Below are 23,206 nucleotides of genomic sequence, written 5' to 3'. Positions count from 1 at the left end.
GTGCGTTGGGGACTGGTTGATGTGAAAAATTGTTAAGGTTGTTACGTCTGTGCACTGGAAGTATGCAAAGTTGGCAGACTGTGATGCTAGTCAATATCTAGCTCTGATTTGACATCCAACCTGCCATTTTGGACCTCACTGCTCCAGTTAACACCCTCCTTGTAATATGCACAGTCGCATATGCATTCAGTTGCACAAGGGAAACCCCTTCCCCTGACCTACCTCCACCAACATATTTAAAGGTTTCACCATCCAACTTGGAGTTTAGTTGCTTTTTACTATTTATTCAATTTTGCAGAGTTAAAGGCAATACTGGATTGTTGGAGGAGTTGTGAAAGTTGGTTAAGTTAACAGATACAACTGGAAGAAGTTAGGTGCTTCTGAAAGGTCGTTGGGATTGTCACTTGCTCCCAGTTAGCTGCAGTTCCCCTTTGACTGCAGCATCAGAGGGAGATGGAGCAGAGACAGAAAAGAAGTCAAGCTTCTCACAGAAAGAGAGGAAGGAGGGCCTTCAGCAGGAGGCATTATCCACCAAGGGCTTTTGGGGATCACTTCTCTTAATTGCACCTAAGTATTCGGTGGAGGTGCTCACAGAATTGCACTACCTCTTGGAATTGGGCCTGCAGCCTCAGAGGAGAATGAGAACACTGCAACCAGTGGCCATCAAGGTGATCATGGCCCTGAATAGTTATATCAGTGGATTCTTCCAGCTATGGTGGCTTACAGTTTGCCATCCATCGCTGCATCGGACAAGTGACAAAAGGTCTGTCCACCAAGAGAGGGGGCTTCATTGCCTTCTCTCTGGTTAGAGAGAAGCAGAGGGATGGGTACATGGCTTTGCCAGAATAGTGGGCTTCCTCACAGTGCTAGGAGCATGCATATGACCTCACAGGTGTCACATCTCATTGGTGAGATGTACCAAAACCTCAAGAGGTACCACTCATTCAATGTGTAATTGCTGTGCAACAATGTCCTGCATGTGCTGAATGCCCTCTATCCTAGTGTTAAAAGCTCCGTAAAGACCAAATAACTTTTATAAAGAGAGTCAAACTTCCAGTTATGAGCTGAAAGAATGACACAACAAGAATTTATGTTTTAAAACTTGTACTGTAACAAATGACTGAAAAAACCTTGACTAAACACTGTTTTCTTTTTGTAGACAGCTTACACTTTAAACTACAGAAAGTGACATTCCCCTTTTATATTCATCACCTGTCACACTTGGAATTACAGTCCTTTTAGGAAACAGTTCACAGTTGTTCCCAGCTTTCAAGGGGTTTGCACATCCCTGTTCGTCAAGTAATAATTCCAAATGAGCAACTCCAGGTGCATTCCTCAATTTTTGGCGAGTTCCTTAAATCTACCATCAGCAGTAGAGAGTTTGCAATGATTCTTCTTCCACCTGGCCATGCCAGGATGAATCTACCGGAGTCCTGAGATGGTTACAGGATGCATCTCTTTGACCATAGACCACTGCCCTCACACTTCCGGTTGTGGTAGCTCACAAAGCCAAACAAACTCTTCTCTCTGCTGACCAAATAAAACTGCCATTTGTCTGTTATATTCATTTTCATAACAACGTGATGTATGCATGTGGAATATTAATCATTAATTTCATTGGCCAGTCATAGAACTTCTTTAAAAGAGCTTTTAAAGCAAGCAAAGATGCTAACTTAAGATGGCTACCACATGTCACCTGACAGGTCTGGAATTACAAGTTGTTCAGATTTTGGATGTTTCCAAATGTGGATCACAATTAGGACATGCCAAGGCAGACCTCTTATGGGATTTCACACCTGCTGATGTCAAGAATTATCTCAAAGATGAATTGGCTCTCACCATTTGCATTTCTATAAAGCTATCTTTCAGGCAAAGACAGAAAGTCTGCCAAGACAATGGTTATATAGAAAGTATTAATATGTACTTCCTAAATCATCACAGGGAAGAATGTCCATTCAGATGTGATGATTGGGACATAAAAAAAACTAAACACCAAGGTCATAAAGCAATAGCCAAGGTCCATCCAGACATGAGCTAATCAATTATCTTCTGTGAAATACTCAAATCATTATGGGGGAGAGGTCATGTGACCATTTTGATATATCTTTTATTATAAAACCCTGGTTGCTTTTGACAGCCTGAAGAAGTCTACAAAAGGACAAGTAACACCATCTCTCTTCCTGCTGTCTCAAGTTCAAAGCCATACCTCTATTACATTTGGAACACATCGCAGAGATAGAGAATTTCAATCAAAAGGAACTCTGCTTGCTTATATCATACTGGGGTTAACAGACAGAGAAGTTTCAGTGGACACTCCAAAATCCCAAAGCACCATTTCCAGGGGAACCACCAAGACCACCATGAAAAAAAACTGCCTCAGTCACGAACAACAGCAAAGGACTCATAAACAATGAAGTCTCTACTTTTTGCCTTTGATCATTGAATCTTAATTTATCCAAAAGTTAACCTCTTCTACTGCATAACTTGTAATTTTGTATGCGTGTGTGTGAGTATGTTGCAAAGGTCGGGACATGTGTTTATCTTATTAAATATCTTCATATCTTCACCTGGGTGGAATTTTAGCACAATAAAACTGAACCCCTTTATGTTTAAGAAAGCCTGTCAGACTGAACTCTTTGCAATCAGCACCCAGACGGTCAAATATAGGCACTGAATTGATACCTTCATCCTTATATATTACAAAAAACCTATTACGATCAATCATGGAGTGGGAAAGAAAGGGCGGGGCCTGACATCCGCCCTCACCTGATCGTAACATCATTGATTTTTTTTTTAGGGAAGCCTGCAACCTGATCTCAAAAATAGCTTCCTTGGCACTCAGCCCATGACAACATGAAACACCTTAATCTTGCATCTGGGTAGAAATGCTCCAAAAGCATAAATTTCGTACCCAAAACTATACGAACACTTAAAATGCACAACTGTGATTGGTAGCTAATCAATGTTTCTGGACATGGGCTGTTGCGGGGAATGGGCGTCAGGGTTGAATATCCAAATTAAGACCTGGCTTTTGAGAGAGGATGAACTTTAGGCATAAAATGTAATTTGAGAAAAAGTCTTAAAACACAGTGGGTAAATTTAATCATGTTGTTATGAAATATGTGTTTTCCAAAGAATAGAATCCTTAGGTGCCAATGGAAGAGAACACAGTTCACCTGCCAACAAGCTGGAACCATGTGCACTGGTTTCTGGAGTGATATAATGTGTTTGGTGTATTTCTTGTGGCTACAAAGGCTCCATGGCAGCAGCCTCTAATGTTTATAAACCGCAAGGACTACCACTCCATCATTGTGCAACTGGTGTGTGATCACTAGAAGCACATACTACACGTTTGTGCATAGTACCCTGGAGTTGCCATGACTCCTACATCCTGAGTCACTTCCAGGTGCCTGAGATTTTTGAGGGGCCATTACAACTGCAGGGATGGCTGCTTGGGGATAAGGGGCACCCATTGAAGTGTTGGCTGATGACACTGGTGCGTTGCCCTCAGAGTCGTTCTGAGGAGAGGTACAACGCTGCTCACAGGTCCACAAGCTCCCTTATAGAGCAGGCCATAGGGCTTCTGAAGATGCATTTGAGATGCTGGGACCGCTCAGGTGGCTCACTCCAATACACTCCCAACAGAGTTTCCCACATCATCGCAGTGTGTTGCGTCCTTCACAATCTGGCTATGCAAAGAGGTGACCCCCTGCCAGAAGATGACCTGGAGGAGGATGAGAGCTCATCAGAGAATGAAGACCCGAAGGTCCAGGAATCTCAGGAGGCTGCTGAGGGCCAGTATGACACGATCACGCCATGGAGGAAGGAAGACGTGGGAGACGTGCCTGTGATACGTTAATCGCTGACATGTTCCAGGAAGAGTATAGTCATGTGAGGGAATATGGCCACATCTGTCCTAGCCCTCAATGCCACCTTCTTTCAACTCAGGGGATGTCCACCCACTTGCAGTGAGAATGAGTCCCATATTCACACTTGCCTTATGAATCGCTTTGATCTTTGCTTTTGGTCCCTGGGGCCCTGTGAGTGAACTTACTCTGGGAATTGAGAGTCCACTTAGGAACATGGTCAATGCAAGAGAAGACTTGAAGCCTTCGCCGCCATCTAATGATGCCAAAACTGCTGTGAGTGAGATGTGAACATGCCCAGGTATCTCCTCCTCCTGTGTATGTCTTGTTTTCTGCCACTACCACTGAGGAGACACAAATGCTGCTAGATTATCAATGCTGATGAGCTGCCTTCACTCAATGGTGCTCTTCAAGGAAGAAGGGTGAGAAACACTTACATCACACACTTCCAATAAAGATTTAAACACATCTCCCTGACATCACACAAGGGCCTGGAGACTAGTTCAACTGAGGTTGACATCACAGGAATGTTAATCTTACAGTGGGGCACTATCACTGAGTGGGAGGAAGGCTAAACTTCAAAATAAGAGGATCCCAAAGTGCAAAATCACAACACCTTTAGTTGACAGGAATATTCACATAACCATCAAATGTATTAACAAAAGTACAATTTATTTACATGTCTAGCACACCTGTGATTCAAAAGTGACATCAATTTTTCCTAACTTTATTGCTACACCTGGCTGCAGCCCTGACATCTGCAGCAGAAGTGGAGGCAGTCTGCTGACTGCTACGTCCTGATGTCTGTGATAACCTTGCAGGTGTCCACTGGTGACCTGTAGCCTGGAGATCCCCGGCCGGATAAGGGTCACCTGCTCAGGGGCTGTCAGTAGCTGTACGCCCTTGGAGTGTCCTGAGAGGAGGTGTCCGGCTGACGCTCATCCTCTCTGTGGGTTCCGGAGGGCCCCGCTCTGACTCCTGCAGGAGATGGTGCACCCAGAGGGAAGTCAAGGTGCCTCGTCGCCATTTCACTTACATCCTGCTGGTGCCCGCCAGGGTGTGTGGCCATGGAGTGCAGGACCGAGCACAAATCTGGCAAGACCTGCTGGACCAAGGTTTCCATGGTGGTTATCAGTCTTTCCTTGGTGACCTCGAGGTGCTGTCATGTCGGAGCCATGACATCAGACAGAACGTGGATTGACTCCTCCACCGTTCACTCCAGTCTGCTGAGTGACTGTTGAATCTCTGCCTGATGTTCTGCCACCTGTCATTGCATCTCCAGCATTGATTTGGTGGCCGCTTCCTGAGGCTCATCATCTCCAGGTGCCGGAGACCTGGGATGACCCTGCCTCCAACTGCTGCGGGGACGTGTCAGAGAGGTATTCCCCAGAAATTGAGCCCGAGCCTAATCTACATCAGTGCCCCACCGACGTGTGTATCTCTGAGCTGGTGGAGGGTGCGTGTGAGTGCAGTGACGGTTCTTCTAGACCTTCCTCCTCAGATGAGGTCCAGGGGCTCACACTGGTGGCGGCTTGAGGGCCTTGAAGTGCTTGTGCCTAGAAAATAGAAAAGAGAGTTTCAGTTAATGAGCATGAGCTACATAAGACCGTACGTGACTGAATGTCAGGATTCGATGAGGTGATGGAGCTGTGATCCGTACTAGGATGGTTGGAGAGGCCAATCTCCCCTTCCCCACAGAACTGATCCCTGCTGTTCCCAGCCAGCTCAGCTGCAGCCTCTCTGAATTCACTGAGGGTGAGGATGTTGTACGTCCCTCCCCAGGTCTGCGCTCTCCCGTGCCTATTGTGCACCAGCTTGGCCTGCATGAAGGAGAATGAAAGGCATGAGAAGGGATGAAGCAGAGGTTGGGTGAGGTGCATGTCCCCCACTGTGTGAGGTGAGCCCTCCCCAGAAGGGCCAGACGATGGAGTATGAGCAGCCTGTTAGATGGGATGGTGGTGATGTAAACGTCTTGGTGTTGATACGTGTCCCTCGCTAATGGCTGTGTGAGACTCCCAAAGAGAGTAGCCATTTGAGTGCATGATGCCATGATGAGAGTTTGAGATTGGAAGGTGTTGAAGGATGACTTACCCTGGTGGAGCGGATGAGATCATTCATCCTCTTCCTGCAATTGGTGGCACTTCGGGCACCGGTGCCAGCTGCACTGACCTGCTCTGTTACGGTGTCCCAGGCCCAAGAGATGAGGCTGCTGTGCTTCTTGCAGCCATCCGTGGGGTAGAACACATGCCGTTGTTCCTGCACCCCTTTGGCCAAGGCCTGGAGAGCCTGGTGGGTGAGGCAGGGTGCAGACTTCGTCCTGAGGCTCTCGGCCTTTCTCTTATGGGTCGCAGACACCTCTGGTGGGCTGGAGAGATTGAGATTGTGTGTTGGACTGGGGTTTAAATATGGCGCCCGGCCCTTCAAACACACCAGCTGACGGCGGGTGGACAAATCAGCTCCGGACCTGCCTGGTGATTCAGAGTGAAATGCGGCTCTGCATAACTAGTGAGGCTCCAAGTGTAGAATCGGGCACGGGTAGAATTGCCGCCATCATGGACAGCAGGCTGGACGTTACCAAAACCGCCCGTCACAGCACTTAGCTTCACTTTGGGAGAATTCCACCCTTGGTCACCAATATTGAGAGTAGCTTTATATTCCAGATTTTTAGAAAATTAATTTATGGGATGTAGGCTTCACGAGCTAGGCCAGCATTTATACCCATCTCTAATTGCCCTTGAGAAGGTGGTGGTGAACTGCCCTCTTGAGATGCTGCTGTCCCTGTGGTGTAGGTACACCCACCCTGTTAGGGAGGGAGCTTCAGGATTTTGACCCAGCGACAGTGAAGGAACGGCGATATATTTCCAAGTCAGGATGGTGAGTGGCTTGGAGGGGAACTTCCAGGCGCTGGTGTTCCCATCTATCTGCTGCCCTTGTCCTTCTAGATGGTAGCAGTCGTGTGTTTGGAAGATGCTGCCCAAGGAGCCTTGGTAAGTTGCTACAGTTTATCTTGTAGATGGTGCACACTGCTGCCACTGTGCATCAGTGGTGGAGGGAGTGAACATTTGTGGAAGGGATGACAATCAAGCTGGCTGCTTTGTCCTGGATGGTGTCAAGCTTCTTGAGTGTTGTTGGAGCTGCACTCATCCAGGCAAGTGGAGAGTATTCCATCACATTCCTGACTTGTGCCGTGTAGATGGTGGACAGGCTTTGTGAAGTCAGGAGATGAGATACTCACTGTAGGATTCCTAGCTTCTGACCTGCTCTTGTAGCCATAGTATTTATATGGCTAGTCCAGTTCAGTTTCTGGTCAATTGAATGTATTAATTAATTGAATTCAAATTCCACTAGCTACCAGAGTGATATCTCAAATATCTCCCAATGTTTCATTTTTAAAATTGCTGCCGGGGCAGTGAAGAATATCACCCAAGGAAACTGGACCTTGGAGGTTATGGGCTGGCCCTGTCTGGTGAGGGGTTTGTAAGGAGCAGCTTGCTTTCTCCTGGGACCTTCAGGAAGGCAAATATTTTCAGTGTAGCAAGGCTGCACTGCTGGCCTGGAAACCTTTGAATTGCTGTTTCTGCACTGCAGCCAGAAAGCTGTTGATTGACCTTCCTCTAGGCCTTTGGGGCCTGCAACACTTTACAGCTTTCTTGCTCTGATTAGAGGGCATGTGTGGACCCCCAGCTGGTACTCTCTCACTCAGCACTCAGAACACTTGAAACAGTTTAATACGGTGAAGGTAAAGTGCTGGCATAACGTGCACCACCTGATTTGCACAGAAGCGAGGGAGATTGTCGGGTGGAGGTCAGGCATATATTCAGCCCTATTATCATGTAAGGCACACAAGCAAACTCAGCCTGGAGAATCCAGAATGTTGGTCACATTTTCATATCGAGTTGACTGGCCATCTAAGTGATGTAAGCACATTCGCCTATGGTGTTTCATCTCCAAACTCAGTCTATTCTTTAGAGTGATTTTTTGGTCAGTCAAGGTCTGATTTTAAAGTGCAATGGTCCCAGGTTTCTGCAAAAGGATGGAGAAAGTGGGAAACTGTTTAAATGTAAAATAAATTAGTAAAACATAACATCAAAATATTTAATGAAAAAATCCAAAGCAAAGATTAATAGGGCTGTATTTTCGCTCACGAGGCAGGTAGCTCAAGTGGGAAAATTTCCCAGCTTGGCGCACCCACCTCAGGACAAAGTGTCCCGAATGACATGACTTTTGCTCCTTAGGGGTGAGCATAGGATGGAGTCGGAACCATCACTCCCAGAAGCAAATCGGAAGCTGACACAGGGGCTGCCAAGTGCCAAGGCGGGCTGTTTAAAAGGCCCATCTCGGTTCTCTGCAACTTCCTCCCATTGTTTTGTTAAACATTAGACCCTCTAGACCTCACCCCTTATATCTCAGCCCCCCCCACCCACTTCCCATGCTCATACATGTCAACTCATGCCAACCCCTGCCTGTCACTCATCTCATGACCCCTTATAGTTCCTATCCCAACTTAGTGAGAACTCATGCCAGCTCGAGAACCCCTCACCTACCACCCTTTGCCCTTCTGCCCTCCATGCTAACTCACCAAGTATTCACCATAGGCAGACCAGAAGAGCCTTGCTGAGATTAAATAGAATAAAGTTCTAAACATCTATTACAGAGTTCACTCTATATAAAAAGTCCCATTCATGAAAGTCCATTAAATACATTTAAATCTCCTCAAGTTCTTAATCCCCTTATAAAAACAAGCATTTGTATTGATGACCCCACACCAAAGACAGCTAATCCTTTACTAACCCTTGAGCTGTCAATCAAACTGTGAACTAACAAACCCCTCCTCTGCCTGCTGTGATAATGATAGGTTGTGGAAATCAGCCAAGCATTAATAATGCTATAATAATAGCACTGAGGGTTATATCAACAAACAGCTAATGAAACAGATAGAACAGATTTGTTTCAACTCTCACAGACAGGCAGCTTTATTTATTTTTTAAAAGGCTGGCAATTTAAATAATTTGACAGCTTGACAGTCCTACAGACCTTATCAGTCCTTCAAGGGCATTTGCAACCTCTCTAAAGACTCATAAGTCCCACATTGCATGATAAGGCCATTGCTCCAGTGAAAATGGAATACTGAGTTCAAATGGCCCTGCTGGGTTCAGGCTTCCCATATGTGGGAATTATGTTCTGCACCTATTCCTCCCCCTCCTCCCTCTCTGGCAAAAATAGGATCTGTCAGAAATCAGGGGGTGGTGGGGTGGGGTTACTTTCTGATCCCAGTCCCACCCATCATTTTTAAAGATTCCTGGAGTCTCCACAGCTCCACAAAAAGCCGACCCTAGAATTTTAAAGAAAAGAATAGAGCCAAGGGAACGAGGAAAGAGAAAGAAAAGCTGAATTATTGCCTTCAAATTGTTTTTATTCAAAATTGTTAAAATGCATTATTTTATCGGTATGCTTCATATTATATCAATGAAGCTACTTTTGCCTGAACAGCATTATTACTGTTGCATTGTGATTTGTTTCAATGACATGGTGTGTCATCTGGAAGCTTTTTTAATAAAGTGCTTTGCCTACCAGGGAAGCAGCAAATTCATTGCGGCTGCCATTGAGCTAAAGGTTAAACAGCTGACTAAGAGAAATGTGTTTGCAATTGGTATGTTTGCAAAAATGATCTAGTTACTATAAGGTTGTCAGCACTTTTTTAAAGAACTAAATACTTTTTACATTTTGATCTTTGGAACCCAATCACCCTTTTGTCTCCCAATTCTTTTATCAGTAATCAGTAACATACTCACCTCTTGGGTTGGTAAGCTGTGCACCCAAGCTTACTGATCTCATTGACGTTTGTGCAAAATGGCTGCTGCATTTGACAAAAAAAAAAGGTTGCTTTTCAGGGTAAGTCGTCTTGTATGAAATGCTGTGGGGTGTTCGTGAGGTGTGTTAGGCGTTATATAAATAGGATTCTTTCCCTCTTACATTGATAAAATTGGGTTGATTTGCTGTAGTGAGTTCTCCATCTTAGTATCCCCTGTTCCTCAATTATCTGAACTCCCTATCTTAGTGGCACATTCATGTGAATTAGATATTGGTAAATTCAAAAGTATATGACACAGCCGATGGTAAAAGCCAAGTTGTTCAAATCCCAGAGGGAAACTTGAAACAACTGTCATAACCCATTTTTGCAATTTGTAATTTCGAGGTACAGACTTTGAACTCAGTAGGAATAAGACCACCAAGTCTCGTGGTTTTAATATAAAAGTAAATTAAACATTTATTAATTTAACAACAAATTAGACACATATGCATGGCTACAAATTACTACTATAATAACTTTTTAACAAATCCCCAAATGCATCGTCCCAGGTAAATCTCCACTAAGGCAACAGTAACCTATAGACATTAAATAGACACCAGGCAAAGCACATCTGACCTTATGAATTCCAAATGAGGTTCCTTTGCAAGTTGGTTGGAGGCATACAGGCTGGTTAGGTCTTAAATGCCTCTACCTTACACACCCAAACTCCTTTCTTTATATACCTAGTATTCCCTTTGAATGTAAATTTTCCATTGTATCACTAGGCCTTTTGAACTTCAGCTCTTCTAACAATAAAACCCCTTTCCTAAACACCAATTTTATTAGTAAGCTGAAAAAATAAACATATTATTTGGCTTCTTCTAGCTAGATACAAGATTTTACCCGCAGTCTTGATTTATTCAACAAATGCAAATGAACACTTTACCTTACTGTTCTCCTTACTGTTCACCCAATTAACACCTCAAACTACTGTACAGCAAAGCACCCAGACTATCTGGCTTTAATCCAATTAAGACACACACTGACACATACCTAAACATAGACCCCCACGAGAATTATTTCCAATAACATTACACATATTAATATCTCTTCATGACAAAAGATTTTCAGCTATCTGCACGAGTGCCTGGGCTGTTGCAAAAAGGAAAAGGGAAAACATTTGCAAAAATATCACAAGAACTGGGGGAAAAAAAACATTGACCCAAATTTTGGTCTAATCTGTAATTTAGACCAAGGTCTGAATTTACCTCAACCTTCATCCCTCATTAGTAACAAACAGTGTCATAATATGAGTTCGGTAATGCCTCTTGAGATGTGTAAAAATTCCAACTTTATAGAATCCGACTATTGTGGAAGCATAGTGTGAGCATTTTTTCACACTGCTGCTGTTAATCTGTACAAAATCCAATAAGAAATGATAAAAGAATTGAGTATCACACGGTATCACAGTATCTTTACAGTGCAGAAGGAGGCCATTTGGCCCATTGAGTCTGCACTGGCTCCCTGAAAGAGCAGTCCACCTAGTCCCACTCCCCTGCCTTATCCCCGTAACATTGCACATTCTCTTTTTTCAGGTAGCAATCCAATTCCCTTTTGAATACATCAGCTAAACCTGCCTCTACCACCCTCTCAGGAAGTTTGTTGCAGACTCCAGCCACCCTCTGGGTGAAATTTTTTTTCCTCACATCACATTTACTCCTTTTGCCAATTATTTTGAATCTATGCCCTCTAGTTCTTGATGTTCTCTTAAGTGGGAACAGTTTCTCACTATTTACCCTATCCATACCCCTCATGATCTTGAATATCTCTATCAAGTCTCCTCTCAGCCTTCTTTTCTCCAAGAAAAGAGTCCTAACCTCTCCAAACTATCCTCATAGCTACAGTTCTTCATCCCAGGAATCATTCTTGTGAATCTCCTCTGTAGTCTCTCCAATGCCTTCACATCCTTCCTCAAGTATGGTGCACAGAACTGGGTGCAGTACTCCAGATGAGGTCTAACTACTGTCTTACAGATTCAACATAACCTCCTTACTCTTGTACTCAATGCCCCTATTAATAAAGCTTAAGATACTATATGCTTTATTCACTGCTCTCTCAACATGCCCTGCCATCTTCAATGACCTATGTGAGTATACACCGAGGTTCCTCTGTTCCTGCACCTCCTTTAGAGGCTCTCCCTTTAGTTTATATTATCTCACCATATATTTCCTGACAAAACGAATCACCTCACACTTCTGTGCATTGAACTTCATCTGCCATTTGCCTGCCCAATCCATCAACATGTCTTTGTCCTTTTGAAGTTCAAGTCTATCCTCATCACAGTTGACAACATTTCCAATCTTCGTATCATCTGCAGATTTTGAAATCATGCCCTGCACATCACAGTCTAGGTCATTAATATATATCAGGAAGAACAAGGGCCCCAACACTGACCCCTGAGGAACTCCATTACAAACCTTCCTCCAATCTGAAAAACAACCATTTATCACTACTCTCTGTTTCCTGTCACTCAGCCAATTTCTTATCCAAGTGCCTACTTTCCCTTTTATTCCATGACCTAGAATTTTGCTCACAAGTCTGTTGTGTGGCACTGTATCAAATGCCTTTTGAAAATTCATATACACCACATTAACAGCATTTCCTTTATCAACCTTCTCTGTTACCTCCTCAAAAAACTCCAACAAGTTAGTTAAACATGATTTTCCCTTAATGAATCCATGCTGGCTTTCCTTAATTATCCTGCACTTGTCTAAATGATTATTGATTTTATCCTGTACTATAGTTTCCAGAAGTTTCCCTACCCTGAGGTCAAACTGACTGGTCTGTAGTTGCCAGCTTTATCCTTGCATCCCTTTTTGAACAAAGGTGTAACATTCGCAGTTCTCCAGTCCTCTGGCACCACCCCTGTGTCTCAGGAATACCGGAAGATTACCACCGGAGCCTCTGCAATTTCCATTCTCACTTTCCTCAGTGCCTTTGGATGCATCTCATCCGGTCCTGGTACCAAACAAACAAACAGATAAGTATATCAACACATAGGGCTGCATCTTCCGGTCGGCGAGTGGGGGGTGGGGGCGGGGCCTGCTCGCCGAAGCGTAAAATGACGCGGGGTGACATCAGGCGTGTGTCCCGACGTCACCCCGCATCATTTAGATTTTCAGTTCGGCGGGTGCTGCCGGGTTGGCTGCACGCCCGCCAAACTGTCAACGGCCACTTAAGGCCTTTGAAAAATGAATTAAGCCAATTAATGGACCTGCCCGTCCAACCTTAAGGTTGGTGGGCAGGCCAGGAGCCCTGGGAGGGCTTCAGAAAAAACATGAAACCTCATCCACAGACGGGATGAGATTTCATGAGGTATTTAAAAATTTCAGAATATTTTAAAATAAAAGTTATGGACATGTCCCAACTCATGTGCCAGTGTCACATGAGGGAACATGTCAGTAAAATTTTTTCTATTCTTTAAACTGCTTTTCGCATTTGAACCAGTCTCCCTGAGGCAGCACTTTGCCTCAGGGAGATCTGTGCGCATGCGAAAGAGTGCACTCCTGGCTCAGGGAATCCCCCCCCCCCGCCCCGGCTTGTACAGGGAGCGCACAGCGCTTCCAAGCGGACATTACGCTGGTTGGGCCTTAATTGGCCCGCCCACGTAAAATGGCGGCACGCCCCCGAGTGGGGGTGCCGATCGGGAACTCGCCCACACCCATTCCCGCACATCCCCCCTGATGGGGGAAAATATTGCCCATAAACTTTAGTAAGTATAAATGTAGGCAAAATGTTATTTTAAAAACGTAGATATAGTACCATTTAATAATGCCAACATGGGAATCTCACATGCAATAATTTGAGGCATGGTAAGTGCTCAAATTGTCAGCAGGTCTGGCAGCATCTGTGGAGAGAGAAACAGAGTTAACTTTTCAAGTCCTATATGACTTCTTCTCTTACAGGAGAATCCATATGTGCAGGAATAAGTGCATCGGAAGAAGAATGATCGAAAGCCATTGTTATATTGAAGAAGCAAGAGGTAAGAGCATGTTTTTCCATTTTGGTGACTATTAAGGCAGCAATATCTCATTATGGACCCTTTCCAGGGAGGAATGAACATCTGAGCATAACTGTCCCGTTTCCCCTTTGAATAACAAGTGTTACAAAAAAAGACTCAAAATCTATCCTTTAACTCTTTATGTCTCTCCACAGAGGTGGAAATGCAACCAGCACCTTCTCCAGCTTTACATCTACCAGGAAGGGCAGGTGGAGGTGCCTAGACCAAGGACAGCCCTACACTTCAACGATGAGTCCCTGTGAGTTTTTCCCCAGGCTGTGAGTGATCGGCGGGAGGGCTGAAGGGGTTTCACATGCCAACTGATGGCAAGAGGGGACCTCCCCACCGGATTAAAGAAGCCTGAATGGAGGTCTCAGAGGAGGTCAGCAGACCTGGAGTTATTTGAAGGACCTGATTGCAGTGCTGGAAAAGGCTCAAATGTCATCTTACGATCGGCAAGGGTGAGTGTCCAACCATTTCGCAGATGGACATGTAGGGAAGGACATGAGCATGTGGTACATGTCAAGTCTGAGGCTGCCGAGTGCACAAAGCAGCATGAAACAGAACATGCCACTGAGCATGGCCCATGGGGACTCTGGGAGTCTTTTGAAGTGTAAGGCCTGTTAGTCCGCAAGGATCATTGAGAAGTTTTTTCCATTGACAATGGATATGTTGGGCACACAAATGAAAGCATGATATTTCCACAGAAGATTCAGTACAAAGACCCTTTTCTTCTGCAGGAGAAGAGGATACATGATGCCTGCGAGAGGTCAGGTATGGGAGGAGGAGCATCTAACCTTGACCTTTTCACTCTGATGGAGGAAGAGTTGCTGGAGTTAGCATCAAACCAATGGAGTTGCACCATTAGCCGTGGCGAGGTTGGAGGATGGCCCCAGGGTGATGAGATTCCAAGGGCACATAGCTATCTCCTGCAGAAATGGTGCTGAAGGGGGGTTAGTAGAAACTGGGGAAGGTGGTAGGGTTGGGGGGGTGGGGAGGGGGGTGGTGGGTGCCATTGATGGGCATAACTTTGGAGACTTGCAGCATTTGGGGAGGAATGTGAATCTCAATTTTGAAGGGGCTGAAGGTTCATCCCTGGCTATCATCTCCCAATGGCGTGTGTGTGTGTGTATGTGTGAGTGTCTGTGTGTGTGTGTATATGTGTATGTGTGTGTGTGTGTATATGTGTATGTGTGTGTGTATATGTGTATGTGTGTGTGTATATGTGTATGTGTGTATGTGTGTGTGTGTATGTGTGTATGTGTGTATGTGTGTGTGTATGTGTGTGTGTATATGTGTATGTATGTGTGTGTGTGTGTGTGTGTGTTGGAAGTGTATATTGGTATCTCTGAAGTCAGTTCAAATGAGGATGATGACCTTCATAATCCTAGCTCATTTACCCCACGAAACCTCTGCAGCTCCAGCCACCCGCCCTAAGGGCCCACCATTAACCTCTGAGGAGTAGGGAGTCTCCAAAGATGCGTTGTCACATCCTTGCACAGCACCTAGCATCAGCAAAGATACACACACTTTGCCAGGTATGCATAACTCTGCTGTAAGGGAACCACACATCACTGTCTCAAGACCAGCTGTCAGAAACTGAGATAGTGCAGGCTTCTGGCAATCAGAGGTGTACTGGAGGCAACCTAGATGTTGAGTCCCAAGCTGAAAACAAGCCTGTGGAGTCGTCCATCAGACAGCAGATGCTGGACTTGCAGGTACATGGAGATATGGCAGAGCTTCCTGAGGAGTTGTGTGCACTGGCAAGGACAGTGGAGCAGTCCATCCAGGCCAGAAGCACGACGATCACCCGCTCTTTGGAACACGTGGCTTCCTGAATTGAGAGACTGGCAACTGTCACGGTGGGCAAGACCCAGCAGCTCACTAATGGGCTACTAGATATTTGTTCTGACCTGCGCTCCATTGCCTTGTCTCTGAGATCCAGTGCCCAGACCCAAGATGAGAGGGAGATGAGCCACCTGGAATCGCACCTAGGACCTGGTCCCTCTCACGAAAACAGGGAGGGCCAAATGGACCTCACAGCAGTGACTGAGCAGCTGCTGTTGCCCTTGGGAGTGCCTCTCAGGGTGCTTCTGACGGGGACAGCCTCTCCTGCACACTTCGGAAATTGACACAAATGCCCCCGAGTGCCGCAGCAACAGGAGAGATTCCTGCCACTGTGTGGGAGATCCCCACCACACTGGGGCCCTCACGGCCTCAGGCAACCAGCAGGCGCCTGCTAAAGTCGTCCGAGGCAAAGGGACATAATGGTCATGAATCATGACAACTCTCAGGATACCGTGCACACCTACATAATCCTTTGCCTATGGTCACCAACAACCTGCACATTGATCAAAGGAAGTATTTTCTGTCTGTCCCAATGGTGCTTTGATTGCCACATATGTGCAATCTATGGCTCCTTGCACTTCTGGGAATCCAGCAATGGTAGCAAAGCCTCTGGCTCTGTCTGCTTGACTGGCTTTGTCTATGTTGAATGATTGGAATTCATGGGCATGCCTGAATATTGCTTCTGTAAAAACCTTGACACCAGGATGGGCCACTGGCTTCAAAATCACGCAAAGGTCTCCAGCTGATGCCTGGAAGGGCCCAAAGCTAAAAACATTCAAGGCCACTGTAACCTTCAACACCACAGGCATAGGGTGGCCGCCAACACAATTTGAAGCAATCTCTCCAGCAACATGTCACACAGTGATGTGGGTGTCTCTCTGGAGAGACAAGACTTCTAAGGCACTGACTCACTGCCATTAGGTTATCCTCACGCTGTAGACACTGTTGGCAGGTTAGTGCCTTGGCCCTACCTCTGCCTCCTTGCTGTTGATGTCTCTCTGCAGGGACTGCAGCAGTTCAAGAAGGCAGCTCAAGGGCAACTAGGGATGGGCAATAAACGCTGGCATAGCCAGCGATGCCCACATCCCGTAAATGAATAATAAAAAAAGGACCTTGCACAGCAGCAAGTTCCTCACCTTGCTGGACCAGAGGGCATACGTGTCCCTGGCCTACTTCCCTTCTCCTCCTCTCCTCCTCTTCTCTAGAGGAGGAACCTCCTCATGAATGGATAATGTCCATGGGGGACCAGTGATCTCTGGGTCCAATACTGGAGCCTCCAAACTTCAGTTTAACCCTGCCTGTAGGCCCCTTCCCTGACAAGATCTCCTAAAACGATTACTAAAGGAACTTAAAGCACTGGGAAACTCTCCCACCCTCACCAACAGATTCTTCTGCTGAATGCAGCCATTGTCCCACTTGCAGCCTTTCTATCTGCCTTTGGAAAGCCTCCTCATACCTGGCATAAAACACTCTGAATGTTTTTCATGTGCGCCCAATGAAAAATAGAATGGGCAATGTAAAATAGCATTTCACTGGGCTGTTAACTAGTTTAATAGCTTGTTAATCAGTGTTTTTAAATTGGCAGCTGGGCTGCTGATCTTGGCGCTGCCCAACTACCATGTTATTGGAGACTAGCGTGATGACGTCAGGTTGCTGACTCGACATCATCACGCCAGATTTTAGTAAGCGCAGGAGGCAGGGAGGTAGTGTGCCCTATTTCCAATTGTAAAATTTACCCTGTGCTGATGGAGGAATCTGTGACTGTAGCTGACTCTCTGAATATGAACAAATCAGGCCATTGCTTGACTAGTCTGTGGTCAATTGATGAGTCAATTTTAGCACAAGTCCCCAGATGTTAGTGAGGAGAACTTTACAGAGTTGACTGGGTTGAGTGTGCCTCTGACGACTCTTGTGCCTAAGTCCACCTGATTTTATTAATATTCTTTGTGGTAGTGATTTGCTACAACTGAGTGGCTTGCTAGGCCATTTCAGAGGGCAATTAAGAGTGAGCCAAAATGCAATGGTTGTTCTTGGGTCACAAGGATTAAGGGACACAGATTCAAGATTTTGGGAAGAGCCACAGTGGGATGTAATGAAACACATTTTAATGAGCGAGGGGTAATGGCCTGGAACTTGCTGCCTGTGAGGATGGTGCAAGGGGAGATGATCATTAATTTTGAAAGGATGGGCACTTGAGGGAAGTAAACTTGCAGGGCTACAGGGATAGAGCCAAGTGGACTGTTCTACAGAGAGTCAGCATGGACTCAGTTGGCTGAATGGCTTCATTCTGTAGTGTAATGACTTTATGCTAGGTAAGGAGAGCAGGATTTCTACCCTAACGAGTATTGTCAAACCATATGGGTTATCTACAAAGAGCCTACAGCTTCATGGTCCCCACTACTGATTCTAGCTTTTAGTGAATTTATATTCTACAGCTGTCATGGTGGGATTTGAACTTTGGCTCTAGATCATTAGTCCAGGCCTCTGGGTTACTAAATCAGTAACATTACCACTTTGTTAACATACCCCTGGGAGGGGGGGATTTACCCACAGACTTATCCCTGGTACCTTCCTCTTGTTTATATCTGTACTGTCCCTTTGCTGCATCATTACAACTCTATGATAAGGGATCAGCTTACAAATCTACACTGATGACATCCACCCTTACATTGCCAAGTAACAGCAACAATTTACATTTATATAGCACCATTACACATAAATTATCCCACAGGAGCATAGTGAAACAAAATTGGATGACCAGCCATGTAAGGAGATATTAAGCCAGATGACCAAAATGCTTGGTCAAAGAGGGAGGTTTAAAGAAATGACATAAAGGAGGAAAGAGGAAGAAAGGCAGAGACAGAAAGGGAAAGAATTCCAGAGCTTAGGACCTGGACAGCTGAAGGCGCGGCCAAAATCAGGAATGCTCAATAAGCCCGAGTTTGCAGAGTACAGAGTGTGGTGGAGGGGAATGGAGGGAGGAGCTGCAGCTCCTATTCTCCACCCTCCCTAAACTTCAGCATAACCAAAAGGTCTGTATTTTGTCTCACAAGTCCAGTATACCCATCCCCCCTCATCTCCTTGACCTAAATTTACCTTGATCGCCTTATGCCTCAAAATTTGATTCTTGTCCTTGTGTTTGAATCCATCCATGGACTTGCCCCTTCCCCTTCCTATTTCTGTAACCTCCTCCAGTGCTATAATACCCCTCCAATGCCTGAACTCTCTATTTCTTTGACTCTAGTCTCTTATGTATCAGCCCTCTCTTCACCCCATCAGTAGTAGCCAATGCTTAGCTGCTCCCTAAGCACTCTATACATCCGCCTCCCTCTCCTCCTTTCTCTTGGCTGTAAGAGGATTGCTAATCATGGCTCTCCACTCATCTCTAGCAGTCTTTTCATGATACCTTGGGGCTAGTAGCAGAGGTAGGCCCATAGAACTACCTCATCCATTATGGGGATTGAACCCATGCTATTGACATTATTAATCAGGGAGGTTATGATGGAGCTGTATAAAATGTTAGTTAGGCCACATCTGGAGTACTGTGTGCAGTTCTGGTTGCCACACTATAGGAAGGATGTGATTGCATTAGAGAGGATGTAGAAGAGATTCACCAGGATTTTTTTCTTTTTTTATTCATTCATGGGATGAGGGCATCACTGGCTAGGCCAGCATTTATTGCCCAATCTTAATTGCCTTTGAAACTGAGTGGCTTGCTAGGCCATTTCAGAGGGCATTTAAGAATCAACCACGTTGCTGTGGGAGCCACATGTAGGCCAGACCAGGTAAGGAAGGCAGATTTCCTTCCCTAAAGGGCATTAGTGAACCAGATAGGCTTTTACAACAATCGATTCATGGTCATCATTAGACTTTTAATTCCAGATATTTTATTGAATTCAAATTCCACCATCTGCCATGTGGGATTTGAGCCCAGATCCCGAGAGCATTAGCCTGGATTACCAGTCCAGTGACAATACTACTATGCCATGCCTCCCCTGATGTTACCTGGGTTGGAGCATTTCAGCTACGAAGAGAGACTAGATAGGCTGGGGTTGTCTTCCTTAGAACAGAGAAGGCTGAGGGGGTCCTGATTGAGGTGGACAAAATTATGAGGGGCATAGGCAGTGTTGATAGGAAGAAACTTTTCCCCTTAGTGGAGAGGTCAATAACCAGGGGGCATAGATTTAAGGTAAGGGGCAAGAAGTTTAGAGGGGATTTGAGGAAAAAACTTTTCACCCAGAGAGTGAAAAGGGTGAGAGGGAATCTGGAACTCATTGCCTGAAAGGGTGGTAGAGGCGGAAATCCTCACAACATTTAAGAAGAATTTAGATGAACACTTGAAACACCATAGCATACAGGGTTACAGGCCAAGTGCTGGAAAATGGGATTAGACTAGGTAGAGGCTTGATGACTGGTGTGGACATGATGGGCTGAAGGCCCTCTTTCTGTGCTGTAAAACTCTATGGCAGGGATTTTCCGGCCCTGTCACGGGCGGTACCCGCTGCGGGCGAGGCGACGCCCCAGCTAGAAGTCCATTGATTTGCGGCAGGACCGGAAGATCACGGCGGTGAGCAGGTGTGGAAAATCCCGCCATATGGCACTATGACACCACACGCTAAGCATCTTTGCCAACCGGCTCTAACGTCTCCTCCTTCAAGATCTTCATTAAAATCCATCGGTTTGACCAAACATCTCATCATCCTTATTAAAATTTATTTCATTGGCTCAGTCTCTATGTTTTCATTATCCCTTTGTGAAGTGATCTGGGACATTATTCTAAGCTAAATGTGCAATAAAAAAGTAAATTGTTGCTATATTTTGTCTTGCTTCAATTCACATGGGAGGTGACTTTTGCGTGGTAGATGAGGAAAAGGTACATCCCAAAATGTAGCAGTCATATGGCAAAAGCTAGAAAACCAGGAGTCAGTAAGAGGGAGGGTCAAACAAACAAAAACATTCAAAGAGAGGACAGCATGAAAAAGCTTTGGAAGTTATCTATATATCTGTTTTGTTATATAACTTTGGTGTAAATTTACATGCAAATATATTCAGTCTTGTAGCCTCTGCCAGTCAGAATGTAACCCGCTTACAGCAAGAACACAACTTTCTTTCTTTTCATCTCCAAGTCGTTAATAAAAAGGGTTGGAATATATTTCTTAAATTAGGTAAACTTAGAATTATGCTTACTAAGGAATAAAGGCCCCAGTCTGATTTTTAGAAGATAATCTTTGGGACATGACCATGGATTGATTTTCAAAATCAATAAAATGAATATCATTACCCAGATAAATCCAGGCTCTGATTTATTAAGCATATTCACTGTACGTTTGTTTTTCTTTTGTAAAGGTACATCTGGGCTGAATATTGAATTCAACAACTTTAGATCTTAAACTCCCCCTCCCCCCATCCCCACCCCGTTTCTTTTTCCCCCTCCACCCGCTTTTTTTTTCAATAATTTATATAGATTCTTCTTTCCCCACCTATTTCCATTATTTTTAAATCTAAAACTAAAACCTTTAGTCTTTCCACCCCACCCCCACTAGAGCTGTACTTTGAATATCCTGTTTTCCATCCTTAATTATCACTTTTCTCAGACAAAGACCACCACCTTCAACACCTCTTTGACCCTTTTGTCTGTGACATCTTTTGATTATCTGCTCACACCACACCCTCAAAGTGTCTCTTCCCCCCCCCACCCACCTTAAACCAATTTATATTTCTCCCTTGTTGAAACTATGCTGCAGTTCTGCCGAAGGGCCATGAAGGCTCGAAACGTCAACTGATTTCTTCTCCGCTGATGCTGCCAGACTTGCTGAGTTTTTCCAGGTAATTCTGTTTTTGTTTTGGATTTCCAACATCCGCAGTAGCTTTTAGCTTTTTGTTTTTACATCAAATGTAGTTTGTTTCCTTGCTTTTACTATAGTCCTTTCCCTTGTCTTAACCCAATTGCCACTTACACTTTAAAAGCATGCCAACAATTTAAATGTCACTGCGGCTCAAGTGATAGGTTCCATTTAGAAGGCAGCTGTTAATTCACTTTTGTAGTGAGTCATCAGCTGTTCTGTATACATCCTGCTTGTCTAAATGCAACAACTTTGTCTTCTACAATTTTAGTCACAGTGAAGGCAGAAAGGGCAATGTGGTGGATAATGAGTTCTATTCCTGCTCAAGAGAGTAAGATAAAGAGGATAAATTTCTCCATCCAGTGTTATAACAGTAGCTATATAGCTTACATTTGTACTTTTCTTCTCTCTCCTCCAGTTACTGATATGATGTGGTACAGCTCACTAGTTACCGGCAACCTCATGCCCCTGTAGTAGTGCACCCAAGTGGTCATTCACGTGTGTCGCCATAATGAGTGATGTCAGGCCAGGGTGGCAGCATGGAAGACCTCAACCTTGTCCTTCTCCTGTGCGCTTTGCAGCACAGCTTGCAATGCGTCAATATGTTGTTCTGGTTTATTTTTCCATTCATTCCTCCACGCATGCTGGGACACTGCCAATTGTAGTGCTTCTGTCAGTGCCCAAACTAACCCAGCAAAAGCCATGAATAGTAATTTTCATCAAAATTGCTTTGCTTCACATGATTCTGGATATCTACTATTAAAAAAGAGACGTATGGATCTTTGTGCACATGTGTCAGCATTTTACATGTATTAAACATTATAAACTGCTTCTATATTCAAGTAATATCCGGCATACATACAAAGAAATAAACTCTGGATGGTCATGTATAAAACTCACAGATACAATTTTATGTTCAATAGCCCTGATTATGAACAATTGGTAATATGTATGCCATTTATCTTTCAATGCTGTTTGGTGTTACTTTGAGTAAAGCTTTCATTTAAATAAATCATTAAATTTAGTAAACACTGAAGTGATTTCTCCTCTGTGAGTAACCAGAATTGACTGGCGGGTAATTTCGGCATTGATAGCAATAGAATAAGATTCCTCTTTCCACTCGTCCAGGAAGAAAGCAACACTAGAAAATTTGTTCTAAAGGTGATTAGGTCAGGAAATCATGATGGATGTCTGTCTTCATGCACAGTGGAAGGAACTACACCATGTATCTCGCAGTGTTGATGTTCTAGATGTCTCAAGTGTGATGCCACATATCCAGCTTGCTCATCACCAACTGCTTATAATGAAGGTTTTTTTTTCATATAAAGAGACATGTCCATCATAAGGCTATTTCCTCCTTTGGGATCCTGAGTGGTGTGGGCCTAAGCCTTTTCAACCTTTGTTACCCTTTGCCCCACATATCTCCCATACAAATATTCCATATTATATCTATTTACTTCAAGGCTGGAAATATTTCAAATTATGTGAAAATTGTGTTGAAGCAAAACCACACAGACAACCTTGATTAGGCAATACAGGCCACTTTAGCTGAAAATCAATGTACAAAACACTTAGCACCTTGTGTAGATGACAATATTATCAGCCATTCAAACAAGAGCTGCAATATAATTTAATTCATGATGTTATCTAAGCTGTAGCACACAATGCAATCATAATTCAGAAAGTATTTTAGTTGAAGGTTTGTGAATTTAGTCAACTGAGGATATTCAAATTGAGGATCTAACAACTTACAATTCTAACGTAAATTTTGTTGGATCAAACTTGACAAAAAAATTTA

General features: G+C 44.5%; 1 long non-coding RNA gene across 1 annotated transcript in view; it reads right to left on the bottom strand.

The window, feature by feature from the left end:
- Positions 1 to 1,466: 1,466 nt before the first annotated feature.
- Positions 1,467 to 23,206, bottom strand: part of LOC144699640 (uncharacterized) — a 63,483-nt gene continuing 41,743 nt past the window's right edge. The window contains exon 6 of the long non-coding RNA XR_013580578.1: positions 1,467 to 1,527. This is a non-coding gene — a long non-coding RNA (uncharacterized LOC144699640). The remainder of the gene's footprint in view (positions 1,528 to 23,206) is intronic.

Source organism: Cetorhinus maximus, chromosome 24 (assembly GCF_964194155.1).
Source record: "Cetorhinus maximus chromosome 24, sCetMax3.hap1.1, whole genome shotgun sequence".
Lineage (NCBI taxonomy): Eukaryota > Metazoa > Chordata > Chondrichthyes > Lamniformes > Cetorhinidae > Cetorhinus > Cetorhinus maximus.
Note: the sequence above shows the minus strand (reverse complement) of the source record. Positions and strands in the feature narration are given on the sequence as shown.